This window comes from Culex pipiens, chromosome 1 (genome assembly GCF_016801865.2).
Source record: "Culex pipiens pallens isolate TS chromosome 1, TS_CPP_V2, whole genome shotgun sequence".
In the NCBI taxonomy this organism is placed as follows: domain Eukaryota; kingdom Metazoa; phylum Arthropoda; class Insecta; order Diptera; family Culicidae; genus Culex; species Culex pipiens.
This window is the reverse complement of record NC_068937.1, coordinates 111,018,702-111,035,487: the sequence shown is the minus strand read 5'-3', so window position 1 is coordinate 111,035,487 and position 16,786 is coordinate 111,018,702. Positions and strand designations below refer to the sequence as shown.

At 35.7% G+C, this 16,786-nt stretch overlaps 1 protein-coding gene across 1 annotated transcript in view; it reads left to right on the top strand.

Moving 5' to 3' along the window:
• Positions 1–2,533: 2,533 nt before the first annotated feature.
• Positions 2,534–16,786, top strand: part of LOC120417218 (muscle-specific homeobox protein tinman) — a 31,687-nt gene continuing 17,434 nt past the window's right edge. Inside the window, exon 1 of the mRNA XM_039579179.2 lies at positions 2,534–2,639. The gene's annotated coding sequence lies outside the window, so the exon portion shown is untranslated. The remainder of the gene's footprint in view (positions 2,640–16,786) is intronic.

Sequence of the window (16,786 nt, the reverse complement as noted above, 5' to 3'; positions counted from 1 at the left end):
ATCCGAAAAAAAACTCAGTGCATTGTTGACATTTAATGTGGAAGAAGAACAATCTTGTCGAGCGACAAAGGGATTTCAGGTCAAAACGCGTTTGACACAAGTACGAGCTACCTTACACATTTGTAATTATAACTTGGGACTTCGGCAACCAAATTTAACCAAACTTTGGGACAATGCACCGAATGGTCAGCCAAGAGCAGTTCTCTTCGAAATCAATCTTTTTTTAATTTTAATTTTTGTATTTTTTAATTCGGCTGAAACTCTTATGGTGCTTTCGGTATGTCCAAAGAAGCCAATTTACATAATTCATTTTGTCCATATAATTTTCCTTACAAATTTGGCAGCTGTCCATACAAAAATGATTTATGAAAATTCAAAAATCTGTATCTTTTGAAGGATTTTTTTAATCGATTTGGTGTCTTCGGCAAAGTTGTAGGTATGGATAAGGAATACACTAAAAAAATGATATACGGTAAAAATATAGTGATTTTTTATTTAACTTCTTGTCACTAAAACTTGATTTGCAAAAAAACACTATTTTTTATATGTTTTAGGGAACATCAATACCAACTTTTCAGAAATTTCCAGGTTATGCAAAAATTCTTTAAACGAGGTAGGAATTTTTGAATCAATACAGATTTTTTCAAAAAATCTAAATATGTGTCGCCAAATTTTTCAACTTCATTTTTCGATGTAAAATCAAATTTGAAATCAAAAAGTACTTCAGTGAAATTTTAATAAAGTGCATCGTTTTCAAATTATATCCATTTTTGATAACTTTTTTGAAAATAGCCGCAGTTTTTTCTCTTTTTTCAAATTAGTGCACATATGTGCCCATTTTTGAAAAAATGTTTTTGAGAAACTGAGAAAATTATCTATATTTTGCTTTTTGAACTTTGTTGATACGACTTTTAGTTGCTGAGATATTTTCATGCATAGGATTAAAAACAGGAAAATTGATGTTTTTTAAGTCTCATGGTGCACCCAAACATTCAACCATTTTCTAACGTCGATATCACAGCAACTAATTGTCTGATTTACAATGTTTAAATATGAAACAGTCGTGAAATTTTCCGATCTTTTCGAAAACAATATTTTCATTTTTCAAATCATGATTAACATTTCAAAAGGGCGTAATATTGAATGTTTGGCTCTTTTGAAATGTTAGTCTTGGTTTGAAAATATTGAAAATATTGTTTCCGAAAGGATCGAAAAATTTCACGAATGTTTCAATTTTTTACTTTGTAAATCGCACCAATAGTTGTTGAGATATCGACGATAGAAAACTTACAACATCAATTTTATTGTATTTAAATCTTTGCATGAAAATATCTCAGCAGCAAAAGGTCGTAACAACAAAGTTCAAAAAAGCAAAATATAGAGAATTTTCTCATTTTTTCAAAAATATTTTTTTCAAAAGTGGGCAAACATAAGCACTAATTTTTAAAAATAAAAAAACTGCGCCTCTTTTTCAAAAAGTTACCTTAAAATTGCTAGTGCTTGAAAATGGTGCACTTTATCAAAATTTCACTATAGTACTTTTTGATTTCAAATTTGATTTTACATCGAAACATTGTAGATTTATTTCGATTTTTTTTGAAAAAAATCAGTATTGATTCAAAAATTTATACCTCGTTAATAGAATTTTTGCACAAGCTGGAAATTTTTGAAAAGTTGGCATTTGATGGGTTTGGGTTTGGGTTTGGATTGAGTTGTTTTTGGTTGGGTAAATAACTTAATTGGAAGTAAGTCAGCAAGTTTCTATCAAATTAATTTGTTTGAACAGTGAGAAACTGCAATTTGGACGGAATTACGAAACATTCCACCAAACCTTAATCCTGCAGTCTTCAAATTTCATATTCCCACGAACAATCGTAAAACAAAAATTCACCTTTGGGCGATTGTTACATAATTGCAAGCATAATTCCCTTCCGTTTCGCTCCCTTCAAGTCAATTGTCAACTTTCACCCCTCTTCGTCTAGAGTGCACATATTTTCCCGCAAGCACAGAATCCTCATCAACAAGCATATTGTGCTTAACCACTCACTTTGAACGGACCACTCGCCTCTCGATTACCACCTCAACACCAGCCTAATCCACTTTATTCAATGCTCTCCGAGATCTCCTTCCCAGAGTTTAAAGAGGGTTGTATTGTTAGGCATTGTTAGGGCAAGGTGATGTATTTAAAAGGTGTATACCGACAAAAAAATATAATTGTATGCAACTTCTATCAAATACTGCAATTTTGATTGAGACTTCAATATATTTTGAAATTTTGACGTTTCCACCTTCTCTCCATCACCTTGAAAGACCTCTCTCGTTACCACTCGCAACAACGAGATAATTGAGGATTCATTTAAATCCGTATTGTCGCCAGAGCTCTCACACCACTCACGTGTGCCATTGTTCCGGTTGACGGCCGGTGAACAAAATATTTTGCCTGCGGCTTGACACTTCCTTCCGACGCGTGCAGCCGACCAAACAAAGGAGGCTGTGGAAGGTTCTCACCATTGTGACGCTTTGATTGTTGCGTAATTAGCCCTGTGAGGACGGCGGAAGTTTGGCACTTTGCTGGTGCTGGACCGGAGAAAAGGTAGGGAGTTGCGGCGACATTTGCATGTAGTGGTGAATTTGGTCTGGTAAGTAGTAGTTTTAAGGTCGGTCAATCTGTCAAACTGTCAAGAGAGTTATCTAAGCCCGTTCTCACGAACACTAGCACGCCATTTGTTTTGCTGGCGGGTACAAAATTTAACCTCACTTTATTTCGTGTACGTACACGCAATACATGCGCACGTAGATAACTCTAGTAGCTTTTAAGATGGTTAGGTTAGAAGCGTAGATTGGAGATAACATCTTCAGCATGCTAGGAATCACTTGACTTGAGGATTTCTCATACGTTTCCAGCTACTTCTAAATGAAATCAATTGTTCTAGCGCTGGGAAATCTTGGAGGCAAGTGATAATTGATCTCTTCATTGGAGTTCCTCGTATGTTTATTAATGTTGAACTCGATGAACATTACACAAAGAGTTTAACAACAGGGGGAATGGGAGGGGAGCTAGGCGCTTCTGTAAACATAATAAAACTCATAACTACAAAGACCGCTAGACTAGCGAGCGAGAGAGCGTTTAACGAGCTGCTAAAGATGCGTCTGGAACTAGTCACAGCCGTTATGGTGGGGGAGAGTGAGAAAAAGTGTTTACATTATGAATCAATATACCGACAAAATAGGAAACTCTCAGTAATAGCTGGTGCTAGAGACCATTCCAGGAAGAGGGGGAAAGAGATGAGTGATTTCATTTACTTTTTATGGGAAGGTTATTCGCTTGACGCTGGAAATTTGATCCGTGACAGAGTCGAAGGACATTAATCGGATGAGTTGTTTGGTCTAACCAACCAGCAAGCGCGGAGCGGAGCAGATTCAATTAAGGCAAGTGATCACTCATCTGGTGCTTCGAGGACAGTGAAGAGATCAACTTGGCTATTGGGATTTTTTTTTTGCCTCGAGTGTGGATCGAATTTCCTAGAGTGCACTTGCTCCAAGTTGTGAACGATGAAGTGGATTTTATGAGTTGGGGCGTTAGAGGGATTCAAATTTTAGCTAGAAATGTAACCAAGAACATTTTGAAGTTCGGCTGGACATTTATTCTAGCATTCATTCGTTTACAATTAAAAATGGTTGATCATTTCAAATGCCGACGTAGTCTCATATGACTAGCAGTAAATTCAAGTTAACTTCATTCAAATTTTAAAGAGTTATTTTTAGAAATAAGAATCTGACCAACAAATAAATATCTCCAAAAAAATCGTCAACAAAAAACCAAGATTTCACGTCCCACTCGGGTTGTTGGTGGTATTTTAAGAAACATATATTTCCGACGAAATCAGACTTATATCGATCGAGAGAAATTTCATTTGACTAACCCAAATTTATGCATTATTCGTCTTTTCTTCCTTGGCTGTAATGCATGCAGGATGGTTGACCACATGCAGACGAGATTAGATTTGAAGTCCAACTTAAAAAGTATCATATGAACAATACTAGGCTAACTCAACCAAATCTAGTTAATAACCGCCAATCATGCATCTGAACATCGCGTCAACAAGATGTTGAAGTTCCTAATAGAAGCAGCTTGTTGAACCGAGAAGCTTCGAAAAAGATTCAAACAAGATCTAGATGAGCACAGAAAAGTAAACTTTATCCAGGACACAAACCATTTGGATAAAGCTCACGCGTGGATTAGTTCTTAAAGCTGGCACCTTTCTTCGCATTGGCGCTGCGCAGTAGGTTGGATAAATTTTATATTTGCATGATTTGTGTGCGAGCAAATTGTGTTTTCGAAAATCAGTTCGAGTTTAATTTTGCAAAAATTGAAAAAAAAAATATTTTGGATATCTGTAACGCCCTTGCGCGCTGGTAGGGGAGTGTGGGGTAATTTGGACACCCTAAGGAAATTGCTCTGCCACGGGCTGTATGGATATTTTAAAGGAATGTGGATGGCACCAGAGGATAATATAGACCATGTTTTATGGAAAAATGTCATTTATTTCGATAAATTTTGATGAAAACCCCATTTTTATCGCAAAAATTAAAAGGCGTCCAAATTAGCCCCACATTTTTGTGTGGGGGTAATATGAGCACCCCTATGGGGTAATTTGGACATGCCTTGTGGGGTAATATGGACATACTTTGTGGGGTAATATGGACACCTTTGTTGGGGTAATTTGGACACATGTTGAAGAATAGGTTTAACGTTTGATTTTTTGAGCATGTTTTATATTCATCAATTTCAATATTTCATCAAAAGTTTAAATAATGATTTTGTGATATAACTATAATTCAATGGGATGATAACAAATAGTTCGGTGTATAATTTAATCATTCATTCTGAAATGATTTAAGCATTGATTCTGGATTAGGCACAAGTGAGTATCGTGCAAGCAGTGGTGATGGGAAGGTGGATTTTTGTGGTTTTCTCTTTGTGCTATGTTCGTGTTCATGTTCGAGTCATGCATGCAGTGGGGGGTCATTGTGGTAATAGATATTATTGCGCGTCAGTATCGTGCAAGCAGTGGTGATGGGAAGGTGGATTTTTGTGGTGTTCTCTTTGTGCTATGTTCGTGTTCATGTTCGAGTCATGCATGCAGTGGGGGGTCATTGTGGTAATTGATATTATTGCGCGTCAGTATCGTGCAAGCAGTGGTGATGGGAAGATAGATTTTTCTGGTGTTCTCTTTGTGCTATGTTTGTGTTCATGTTCGAGTCATGCATGCAGTGGGGGGTCATTGTGGTTATTAATATTATTGCGCGTTATTATCGTGTGGGCAGCAGGGCCAGGAAGATGGTTTTATTGTTGTGTTCGTTTTGTAATGTATTTGTATTAAAATCTAGCATGACTTTTTGTGGTGATGGTATGGTATTGGTGGTGGTGGTGGTGGTGGTGTTAAAAAAAACAAACGTTCAAGTTACTAACATTGAGTCCAAAACCTCCCTACAAACATCTATACCACTAGGTGACGTAGAGATCTCTGCGCATTCTAGATAGATGTTTACTAACATACCTTCCAATCCCCGAGGTTAGCAAGGTACCGGCCAGGAGCCCCTTATCTTACTGGATAGTATTACACGCTCATCTAAAGAGGAAAACATGGTATCTCCCGTGTTGGAATATTGTAACCGGATGAGAGTCTAGTGCTATCATACGTTTAATTACAGTTAAACAGTAAGATAAGCGTTGTGCAGCCATCCGGAATTGTGCGACCTTTATTGCTAATGCTAATGCTAATGCTAATGATTCTGGATTAGGCACAAGTATAGTTTTTAGTGATTAAGGTATCATTTAGATTTATCCAAACCAATCTTTATATAAAACTAATCAACCTGAAACTATCTTTTTTTAATTTTACATTCCGTAGCAATTCAATTTTAAATATTTGACATTTAAAATCCGTCTAAATTTAATTAAATCCCTTTAAAAACTCAACCGAACATGAAAGTTACTTTTTTTTGCCTGACAGGTAGACTTTCAGGTATCAGGTATTCCAAATTACCCCACAAGCCATGTCCAAATTACCCCCATAACATGTTCTATCAAAAATTGGAATTTTTGATGATAAAAATTGATAAAATGCACAATATATATATACGTACATATCTCAGGCATCGTCCAATAAACCCCCTTAAACAAAAATTGACCACTTTTTTGCCATATAATTCCTGCAAAACACTATTTCCCAACCCTCAAAAATTAGAACTTAAGGCAGTGCCAGCCGGCTTTTGGAAACATTTACATATTATTAAAAAACTACTCAACTTATTTCAACTTTTTTTGGTTTTCCATACTCCTAGGCCATTACTAGTACTAGCCTTATCACTTAAATTGCCGTTTTCACTTTATATCAGAAGAAAAGGTGATTTTTAAGGGGGTGTCCAAATTACCCCCACTGTCCATATTACCCTAAACTCCCCTACATTTTTTTTAAGTTTTTGTCACCGTGAGGCCTTAGTAGATTTTTTTTGCAAAATTTAAAACAGTGACCAACCCTTTTCCTATAGTGGACCCGGGTCCATAATCCGATTGTGGACCCGGGTCCACTATAGGCAAACTGTTATTTTTATACCAAATTTAACCGATATTTGATGTTTTGATGCATGGTGTAGGTCTAATGATAGATATAATTAATAAAAGATAGATTTTGCTCACTTTTCATCATAAACAAATATGTTTTGTTAACAAATTTGGCTTTAAACAACAAAAAAAACCTAACAGACATTTAAAAACATTTATTTCCGAAAAAGATCAGAGAAAACGTTTCAAAAATCACTGTAAACATAAAAATAATTAAAAAGAAAGTAATTTTGATGCACATTTTTTTCATATTAATTACATAAATGGTTGACCGAAACTTAACAATAGATTTGTTTACAGTTGCTGATAAAACCATGCATGTTTATTTTTAAAAAAATATTTTGTTCTTGTTTTATTATTATAAAATATCATTTCAAACTGCAATTATGATGCTTCAGTTAAGTACAATTGACTATAGTTTTGATTAGTTATATTTTTTTACGGCTTCCGCATTTTTGGTACATTTAACATGAAACAGCTATATTTATACTCATAATTGAAAAAAATATGCGTTTAGGTTGATAACAACAAGCATTTATTGTATGTTTAAGAGAAATTTTTGCTTAAATACACAGTTTTCTTCATTTGACGGTTTCCACGCGAAATCGACCATAAAAATACGATTTTGAGCCGGACCATTTCCGATCTTAATAAAACTTGCTGGATCGTTTGTCCTACTCAAATCAACAACTCCTGTGCACTCAGTTTAGTAATTTACAATGGCATTTGAATTTTAGAAATTCTTTAATTTTTAAATTATTGGTAATTACGTTTAAATTGAAAAAATCATATCTTTTGAAGCAGATGTTCAAAAAATCGATCGAAAGTGTGTTTTTACGAAAATCGTGCGCTCTTTTCAATAAAAATATTTCCAAAAGCCGTAACTTTCATTTTCGATCAAAAAACAGCCAAAAATTAAATTTTCTTCGAATATCAGGCTGAATACACCCTTTGATTCAAATTTTGCCATGACAATTTCCCACTTTTCTTCCATAGACACCAAGTTGGAGCGAAAGCGTTTTCGAGTGGTTTGTAAATAAAAACCTTTTTTCGTTTTTTTTTATTTTTTTTCCAAAAAACTAAATTACATGTTTTATGGCAAATTTTGTAACAGATCCCATTTTTAAACTTAAAATAATGTTCTGCTTCCGTGTTTTTGAGTTTTTCCTTGACGTACCAGTTTCAAATACATATAAAAGGAACGAAATAATTACTAAACTGCCCATGAACGCATAAATGTCCCATATTCATTTTCGTCACTTTGAGTTATTGATGCAGTTTGGTTCAAAATCGTGTGCTCTTTCAAAAGAGCCTATCCTATAACGTCCAGTACTTTGTTCTAGAAATCAGGAGGAAATCCAGTTTCTTCGTGAAAACTTAACACGTAGCCTTATGTTTAGCGTTTTTCTTAGAGCGCCTAGATCTTATTAGAGAACGGTCATCTTAAATCAAAAGTACCAATCGAAGCACGAGAACTGTCAAACGGATGTACCAATCGAGCATAAGACAAAGGATTTTCACGAAGAAACTGGATTTCCTCCTGATTTCTAGAACAAAGTACTGGACGTTATAGGATAGGCTCTTTTGAAAGAGCACACGATTTTGAACCAAACTGCATCAATAACTCAAAGTGACGAAAATGAATATGGGACATTTATGCGTTCATGTATTTGATGTATGTATTTGAAACTGGTACGTCAAGGAAAAACTCAAAAACACGGAAGCAGAACATTATTTTAAGTTTAAAAATGGGATCTGTAAACATGTAATTTAGTTTTTTGGAAAAAAAAAATAAAAAAAAAACGAAAAAAGGTTTTTATTTACAAACCACTCGAAAACGCTTTCGCTCCAACTTGGTGTCTGTGGAAGAAAAGTGGGAAATTGTCCAATCTTTCGAATGGTAATGGCAAAATTTGAATCAAAGGGTGTATTCAGCCTGATATTCGAAGAAAATTTAATTTTTGGCTGTTTTTTGATCGAAAATGAAAGTTACGGCTTTTGGAAATATTTTTATTGAAAAGAGCGCACGATTTTCGTAAAAACACACTTCCGATCGATTTTTTGAACATCTGCTTCAAAAGATATGATTTTTTCAATTTAAACGTAATTACCAATAATTTAAAAATTAAAGAATTTCTAAAATTCAAATGCCATTGTAAATTACTAAACTGAGTGCACAGGAGTTGTTGATTTGAGTAGGACAAACGATCCAGCAAGTTTTATTAAGATCGGAGATGGTCCGGATTTTGAGTGGTCGATTTTGCGTGGAAACCGTCATTTTCAAAGGTAAAATTAACAGGGGTTCACTTTTGGAAAAGTTTGGATTTTCGTTGTCCTATATTGGACCCCCCGAATTGATGCTCTAAAATGAGCAGTTCTTCGCTTTATTTTAGTAAAGTTCCTTAAAATTACATTATTTCGACTTGCTGAAGTTAAATAATTAGTATAAAAATGATTGAATAGTTCATTGAATCATAAAATATAAATGCAGTTTTGTTGTGAAAATGCTAGTGGCCATGGCTGATTTCTGATGTCGAACTCAAAACACTTATTTTGGTAAAAAGGACATTTCAATATCAGTCAACATTGATTTAAATGATGCTGAACATGCCAAATAAAAGATTTGTAGGCAACAATACGCTTGAAATTGTGATTTTATTGAATTTTTCATCAAAAACCCTTTAGGGGGTCCACTATAGGAAAGCGGTCCACTAATGGATAACGTACCCTATGCGAACATGAGCAGTACAGTTTTTGAAGTACGCAAGCAAAAAACCAATTCAAAATCAGTTCAGACTATTTTACAAACATGAGCAATTAATTATAATGTCTTTTAAGTGAAAAATATAATTGCTTAAAATAATGTATCCAAGGATTTGATTTTTTGCTTGTTTTTCAATGAGTTCTTGCTCTTAACCGTGATGAGATATAAATTTTGTGGCCAATGATGGTTAAAAATCCAGGAACGAAGTTTTTATCAAAAAAAGTTCATAAGTTCAACATAACGTCTGTCATTTCCCGTAATTAAAAATAACGATATCCATGTCATTAATTGGGAAATTTATTTATAACTTTGCAGGATTAACTAAGATTGTAACAATGATTTTGAATATTGATTTTTCTGGACATCTCTAACTGGTTTTTACCGATTGAACTAGGTCGTGTACTTTTGATAGATTTTTTTGAAAGTTCAGTAATTTTTATAATTTAAAAAGGAACGTTTATTGCGGTTCTTGTTTTTCTTGAAGGCGGCTAAAATGAGATTTCAAGCCAGTGTGTTAAAATTTTACAGAGCTGTATTTATTTATTAATTGAATCAAAATTACGAAATTTCGAAAGAATACTTTAAAGATATGATTATTTGATGTGAATTAAAGACATCTTTTTTTTTGCAAATATATGATAATTCAACGCAGAAGGTTGATGGACATGAGGTCGAATGGACAAAAGATCAGATGCCAGATGCTTTTTAAAGTTTTCCCGGATTATTTGAAAGTTTTTTTTTTCAATGGGGGCTGTGAAACATTTGCTTTTAGTGATAATTCAATTCAATTCGTTTTATTGGTGAATAATCAAGATACAATGAGTTATTTTGAAGTGCATAACAGAGTTTTGGAGTTCCTTACAGCTGTGTGTTGCATCATAATCCATTTAGGAACAATTATTTCTTTAACTAAGGCACTAGCAAGAGTAAGAAAAAACTATAAAAAAAAAACTTACAGAAATTCCAAAGGAAAGGGGATAGAGGAAGAGAAAGCTTAATACTAGATCACAGAAAATTTATCCTTTGTAGATGTGTTTGATCATCAGTTCCCCAAGGGCCAGGAATTGTTCTGCCTTGTTCCGGCAGCTCCGAAACCGCGTCATCATCTCCCCCGCGAGAGCAAAGAACTCCGGCAGGGTGAAGAGATCTTCCCCGGTGACTTCTTGCTGGGCCGTACTGCCGCTACCGGCAGCGACCACGCTGGCGAACGAACGCCCCCAACCAGGAGGGAACGCTGAGTTTTCCGCTGGAACCGTACGCTGTCCAGCTGCAGGAACGGCTGCGCTCGTACTTCGCTGAGGAGGGTGGGACGCTTTCTTTTTTCTCTTTTCCTGCTCCTCGAGGTAGGCCTTGCGCGCGACGCATCCGCGGTAATTGCCGGTATGGTTGCCGTCACAGTTCGCGCACTTTACGCGCGGCTTGGTTTGTTCTGCCTTGTCCCCCAAGTCCGCCTTTCGTGGCAGTGCGCACGCCTCCGAGAGGTGTGACTCACCGCACTTCACGCAGCGGGGCCGGAGGTTGCAGTTCCGCGAGCCGTGGCCGAATTTCTGGCAACGGTGGCATTGCGCTACGTCCGTCGGGTTCTTGGTGTAAAACCGCCAGTTTACCCAAAAACCGTCCAACGTTTTAGTCCGCCGCAGGTCTTGGATCTTGACGGTGCCGCGGTCGAAGTACAACAGGTACAGTGTGTGTGTACCTGTTACCGTTGTCTTGCGCGAGAGCACTTTAATCTCCCGCGGTTTTATTCCGGCGTCCGAAAGGTGACCCTTCAGGTCGGAGATCGGACGGTCTTGATAACCCTGCAAGACAACCTTAACAGGGGGCTTCTCGGGGTTGAATGTGTAGAAGTTGAAGTTGCTACGCTTCAATTCTTCAAACACCAGGTCGAAATTCTTTTTGGTCAGTGTGATCACTTGCACTGCCGACTTACCGATTTTCAGACAATATCCGAGGCCTTCCAGCAACTCGTCAACATCGTCCGCTAACGTGTCCAAAACAAAAATTGGAGGTGGTCTACGTTCCGCTGGAGAGTTGTTCTTTTTTGACGTCGGCACTTTTTTCCGTGCACGACCATCATCGTCGTCGTCGTCGTCGGTAGTGCTGCTACCGTCAGAGTTGTTATTTTCTTCGTCGTCGCTCAGCATCTGGAACTCGTTCCTGATGGGGATGTTGGCGGATGTTGATGTGCCACTGGTCGTGGCACCGGAAGTACCGGAACGGGTTCGCACTGGTGATCTTGGGACATATCCAGGATGTAGTAACTTTTTGTCGATGCCTTCAGCGCTGACGCTCCCCTGCGCGATGGCGGCCGACACGGCGTTGGTTTGTTTGCCTTTTTGCACACGGCCGGTAGACGAACTTCGCGGGTTTTTCGAGGCCGCACTCGAACTGCCACGGCCACGGCCGGCCTTTGGCATGCTGGAGAAGCAAACTCGCGGGTAACCACAATCAATTACGGCGAAAAAAATCGAAAAAACGATGGAGCACTGAGCACTAGCTGCATGCTCTCGTGCGTACACGGAGGGAGCTGGTTTTAGTGATAACAAATAAAGTATTTAAGAGAGTCCAATTTCCCGGGGTTACAAATTTCCCGGGAAACGGAAAATTTTCATCCAATTTCCCGGGAAATCTCGGGAATTTTTAATTTTAATTTATTGAAAATTGTCATGATCAGAGGGTGACGAGCGGGAATTCCCGGGAAATTGACTATTTTTGGACCTCTCAAAATAATTAGGCTACTTAAATTAACGTTTCATTGAATAATTATGAATTAATTGTTACTAAATTCATTGGAAATGAACGCATTTATTTTTTTTTCAAATTATTAGCAATGTTGGCATTGTAAAACAAAATTCCCGGGAAATGGTCAAATTCAACTCTTGATTCCCGTGAAATTGAAAATCTCGAGAATCGTCACCCTCTCGTTATGATCTTGGTTTTAATTAATATTATGCAACAAAAATGTATACGACATCAACATTAATGGTTTGAATAAGTCTGAAGATCAATTAACAGCTTGACTGCAAGTAATAAATCATTCAACTACAAGAAAATGGATTTTGGTATTTTTTGATGAGAAATTTTAAACATACCTCTGTGATTAGTTTATTGCAATGAGAAAAAAAACGTACAAAAGTTATGTTTTTCATGACAAATACTGGTTTCAGCTCTTGAACAAATGGTAAAGCTTTTTAGTGTTGATTTTACTCCAAACAACCCAATGTTTTCAAATATTTGAAGCAAGCTTTGAATATATTTTTGCAATTTTTGTGAACAAACAATAGAAAGTAATTTTTCAATGTTTTTTTTTGTATTATTATGCAACATGATTTAAATTATACGATAAATTATCATCATTCCTCAAAAAGTCCTGTATTTTTCACATTTAACCCTCTAACACCAGTAGTTGCACCAGTGCTCCATAATTCTTTTACTTCAAATTGTAATTTCTTTAGTACCAGATATTCAACCAATTGAATTAATTCGTTTTGCGCAAATTCGATTTTCATCTCATTTTTTCATGGTAAATAAAAACGTGAAAAAATCTCAATTTTAATTTGAAGGCAAGGAGTTTCTATTGTTTTGATGAAATAACATCAATCTGTTTAAAGCGTACCTACTTGTAATAATTTATTACTCATTAAGCAAGATCTTTTCCCAGTTGCTTCAAAATTTATATTATCAGAAATAATTCTGATATCATAATTTCTGATAATCTGATTCATTATATATAAACCAAACATTTAATTTACCAAATTAATGTTGAGTTTGTTCGTTTATTATTTTTTCAGAGCATTTTCAAAAAGTAGTTACAAAAAAACGGGAAATATTTTTTTTTCGGGAAATCCCGGGAAACTTTTTCTTGGAACGGGAAATTGGACGCTCTAAAATACTTCAGAATTCAGACTTTTTTAAAGCATTGTTCATGTTGGAAAGATTGAAAAAAAACTTCCTTTTTAAGAAAAAAAAAAACTCACAGTATACAATTACAAAGTGTAGAATAAGTATTCGGCGCAGGCCTGTAGTAAAATCAAGACAAAACACGAGCCGTGTTTCTCATGATAGAAAGATTGAGATATCTCTCAATACTATTACCAAACAGTTATTATAATTCAAAATGGAAACTAATTAGCTCGCAATAATAAAAGGAAAACAATTAAAAACAACATGAAAAAGCTACATGAATTAATCAACAGTCGGAGAACACAAAAAACCCACTATTCATAACTCAAATTCCACTTTTTCCCCTGCCAAGACAGAAGCCAGAAAGGGCATCTGTTTTACGTTCTGCTAAAAACGCTCAACCCGCCCGATTACCGATAACCCCGAAGCCACGCAGCGCATTTTTCCACTGCCAGGGTGTATATTATTTTCATTATTTTTCCATTTTCGTTGTTTGCGCAAGGAAAAAAGACAACTCATGTTGGAGATCCAAGCAAGTCGCGGGGAAAATTTATAACGGAAAAGCCCCGGTTGATAAAGACACCGATTGCTGCGAGAGAAAATAAGATCTGTGGAAAAAAAGAAACTCTCGCCGGAGATGGATTTCAGCTATTAATTTCGAATAAAGATAAAGGGAGCGACTGTGCCCGGTGACTTTGTGTGGGTTTAGTCATGCTGACTCTCTGTTTGAGTGTGGTGGAAAATAGAGTAATTGCTCGTGGGAGGAGGGTGTTTCCAGGGAATGCGCAGCAAGTGGATGGTTAACCCCCATAAAAGTTAATTTTATTTTCTGTTTGAAACGAGGGTGAGGTCTCAATGTGTTGAAACAAGGGGGTAATTTTAAGGCAATAAAATTAGTTTATGGGAAAATGGTGAACATTTTGTGATATGGATTTACCATGATTTTTTTATTGGTTTGAGTTGGATTTTCAAATTTTTAAAAGTTATACAGGGAAACCTTTTTTTTACGCGAAGGCGTTACGTTTTTTGTTACGTCGATTGATTGTCGATTGATGATTGATTCGAGCCTAAACTGATTAACAGACTTAAAAATGTTATTTTGGATGACTTTTTTTTCGTTGAATAGAAATTATTCAAACATTCTAAATTGTTTTTATCTTCATAAATCAACATTTCAATTTAAAACTTTAAGCAAATGCTAAAAACTATATATCTTAATTATCGGAATTTAAGTTGGTTTTCACTTTTTTTTTGTAAATATATTTTTATTATAAATTTATTTGGACTTTACTGTTGTTCAAGTGCAGGTAAGGTAAAAATAAAGTCTAAAACGTTTTTTGACTTTTGTCCACGTTTCCACGATCATGATTTTGTTTAAATATTGGCAACCCTGCAAAATTAATTTTTACCGACTCATATTACTGTCTATTTGCTACAGTATCATCAATGTTTTTCTTAATTTTATCCCTTAGTATTAGTTTGTGAGGATGATGACGCGCATGTTATTCCGAAATCTTGCACCCATAACTCATCAGGATTCCTGTCAAAATGTGTATAACCGCTGAAAGAGGTTAAAAGGTTTCGCTGGTTCTAAGCAAATGTAAGTTGCAACAAAAACGAAACACAACAGAAGCGAAGATTAAGTCACAGAAAACCGGCAGTCGTCAAAGTGAAGTGGCGCCAACTATTTTGCATCGCACTGCAGTTGCATCTTTACTTTTCCTCTGGGCAGTGTCACACATGTTTGACCTGACTTTTGGGTAGGGTCTGTGTTGGGTAAAGGTCTCAGCGTGATATCTTGTTTTTATTGTTCTTTATTTGTAATATTTGTTCGAACATTGATATTTTTATAGCTGGTCATTTTCGAGCTAGAATAATAACATACTTTAATTTATAATAAGAGTTTACCAGACATGCAAAATCCACTTGAGAACGCTGTTTTCATGTAAACTAATGTTTTCTCTCCATTCCCAACCCAACACATTCGACAAGCTTCTGAAAACCTTTTCCCTCACAGCCAACTGCGTCTGGTGGAAAGTTTCACTTTCTGTGTGACTGGCCAAAGACTCGTACCCTTGAGCAGGCATAGTGACAAGGCCTACTACTGCCAAGCTGTTTGGCGGCATTTACTCCTCTGAAATACAGAAAGAGTTGGCCTCGGAAATGGTGGAAATTTCAACGCCAGATGCCAAATCGGTGGGATTGCTCACGCTAATGCTCGTTCCTTCTCGCTCCAGATGAACATTTTATGGCTTTAATTGAGATTTAATTTGTGCAATAAAGCTGATAAAACCGGGGAGCAGTAATTTGTGGCTTCCAGTTATTGTGGTCGGAGGAGCATTTAAAAGAGCATGATTTATTGTTGGGTAATGGCGATATGTTGAAATGGTTCCGCGGTTTCCATAAATCCGTGGCGATTTTTGGACGGCAGTATTTGGGATTTGATAACTCTTTTATAATACAGTGGACTCTCTCGTTGTCGATATTGAAGGGACCGTCGAGAGCGGGAGGTATCGAATTGTAGAACCAAAAATCAACAAAAAAAAATGGGTCAGGGTGAGATTGGGTCATACAAAAATGCAAAAATTTGTATGACCCAATCTCACCCCAGACTCAATGTCACCCCTGAAGGTACTTGAAATGACTTTAAAAATATTGACAGTTGGAGCAATATTGATATCGGGAAGATTGACAGCCATTTTAAAAGATTTCGTGAGTGAAAATTTACTTTTAGTTAGTTTGCAACAACCAAATTTAGGGGGCACTTTTAGTAACTTTTCAAAAATATCTGAAGAAATATCAAAAAGTTTACCTAAAAAATTAAAGATTAAGTAACATTCTTGAAATCTTTCCTTTGGTAAAATCCTTGTGGAAATAACAATTGGTCGATTTTCAATTCTTTCTTTTCAAAAACTTAATATCAGGATGGCAACCTCTGAAAAAAACAGGTAACAATCCAAAATTGGATTTTCACTCGGGAATTTGACTGACAAACCCGGAAAATGTTACAAGTTTGGTCAAAATTCTATTTTTCTGTTAATTATCCTTTGAGCTCTAATTTTGCAATACAATGTTACCGTAAACATAAAAAGTAGTTAAAAAAATTTAGCTGTGTTAATTTGTTTGATATTATTTAGGATAAGTTGTTTTTTTTTATCATAAATTAATATCAATTGATGATTACCCTGAGAAAACAAAAGCATACAGTTGGTTTTGAAACTCAATTAAATTTTATTGTAATTTGCTTAATTTGGTATTTAAAATCCATTGAAAAAGTTGATAAGGAAACTATCATGTGTGAAATAAATGTTTCAACATTGAAAAATGAAAAATCTTTTTTTTTTCATTTGTGTTTAATGTTTATTTAAAATTGTAATTGTTTATTTATATTGTTTGTGGTATTAAAAATTACTGTTTTGTTTTGTCTTAATCTGGACTTCTACTGGCAGAAAAAAAACTAACTTTTTATACAAACAATTATTTTTATATTG